This window comes from Arachis ipaensis, chromosome B04 (genome assembly GCF_000816755.2).
Source record: "Arachis ipaensis cultivar K30076 chromosome B04, Araip1.1, whole genome shotgun sequence".
Lineage (NCBI taxonomy): Eukaryota > Viridiplantae > Streptophyta > Magnoliopsida > Fabales > Fabaceae > Arachis > Arachis ipaensis.
Window position 1 is genome coordinate 23,392,553 of NC_029788.2, and position 1,884 is coordinate 23,394,436.

At 33.5% G+C, this 1,884-nt stretch overlaps 1 long non-coding RNA gene across 1 annotated transcript in view; it reads right to left on the reverse strand.

The window, feature by feature from the left end:
• Nucleotides 1–1,401, reverse strand: part of LOC110270985 — a 9,328-nt gene extending 7,927 nt beyond the window's left edge. The window contains exon 1 of the long non-coding RNA XR_002360852.1: nt 1,084–1,401. This is a non-coding gene — a long non-coding RNA (uncharacterized LOC110270985). The remainder of the gene's footprint in view (nt 1–1,083) is intronic.

The following is a 1,884-nucleotide window of genomic DNA, read 5'->3' on the forward strand; positions in this document are numbered from 1 at the left end:
AACTATAAACTATATTAAGTTATTTTATTTTCGGGTGAAAATTTTAGATATGAAAAAGTTTTGGGTGATTTGAATGAAAATGAACTAATTTAATGTAATTACATATAAGTGGATATTGAAGTTATATAGACACAACACACAAGAAACGTGAAATCAACAATGTGACACGTAGACAGCACGTGTTGGACACATGTTCTCTCCATGGTTGCGAAAATCAGACCGGTCAATGAACCGATAAGATAACTGTTCATTAGTTTAATGGTTCGACCGGGGTTTAATCGAGTTTCAACCGATTTTAAATAAATTTTAAACAAAATTATTAAAAATTAAATATATATTTCAAATATTTAAATTCAACAATTTCTATCCTAATAAAATTTAAAATTTCACCTTTTTTAACTAAACAAAACTCTAATCATCAAAAATCATAATTGTTAGTTTCAAGATTTTTATCATAGATAAGATTTTCAAAGCACAGCCACAGAAAAAATTCCATTCATGCAATACATACTTGATGACATCTCATGCACTACATACTTGATGACATCTCATATCATAATAATTTTGCTTTCTTACTTACCACTACTACATGATTTATATTTCTAGGACATGAACATCATAGATATTAAGCAATCACAATTCACAATAAAATCCAAACACAGGCTTGAAAACCAGAAGGGGGATTAAGAAAAGTTATATTGTTTAACCAATGATTTGAATAGGCTCAACATCAGGTTTCTTAACTTCTGCCTTGGGAACAGTGGCAGTAAGAACACCATTCTTTATGGATGTCTTCACCTGATCCATCTTGGCGTTCTCAGGGAGCCTGAACCTTCGCATGAACTTGCCACTCACTTACAACATCAGCCATACCCAAATCAGAAAACCAGAAAACCATAGCAACATCATTTTAAAAAATCAACAACTCAACAACTCAGGATAATAAAAAATGATCAAAATCAGTAATTCAATACTATTAACTCAGCAAATCAAGATCACTAAAATTGTAAAACCAACAACTCAATCAGCATTATTAACAAAAGTACAAAAACAAGTAAAAATAATTCAAGCAACAATATTTACTGGAGGAACGGTCATTGAGCTCGACGGCGACATAGAGAGATCGAGAGCTCAACGGCGACACAGAGAGAGGGCTCGACGGCGACAGAGAGAGGGCTCGACAGCGACAGAGAGAGACGACGGCGAGGGGAAGAGAAACGATGATAGCGACGAGTATACCTTCACCTTCCACAGGCGACGATTCTTGATGCCACCACAGTCAGTTCCACTCGGCGACGACAGCACCCTCTATGAATTTGTCTCGCATACACTGCATTACCAGTTCATTGATACACATTTGATGATTTCCAGTTCGCATCACCATCATCGTCATTATTGCGATTTTGTCTCGCCTCTATCATTCTTTAGCTTTGCCTTTTCAGATCTGTGAGTCTACACCAATTCCACCTGCCACCTGTTGTCTGTCTTTGCATTCACGACTACAACCATCATCCTCATTCTCGCTCCCGTTTCTATTTTTTTTTAAAGAATTAGAAGAAAATTATTTCAATTTTTTTTATTTGAATTATTTAACTGATGTTTGAATTAAAGTTGTTAATTTTAATAATTTGAATTGTTGAGAATGAAAAATAAGTAATAAAAGCAGTAGTAATAGTGGTGGTGGTGGTAAAAATTAGTGGTAAAATAATTTTGGTTGAAGTTAAATCTGACTTTTGAGTTAAAAAGATGTGTTTTGTACATTATTATTAAACATAATATAAAATTTATGTATCTTTATGACTATGTTTCTTTGTATTTTTGTATCTGTGTTCATTATTTTGTGTTTATTATTATCAAAGGGAGTCATAGAGAACGCAGTGGTCA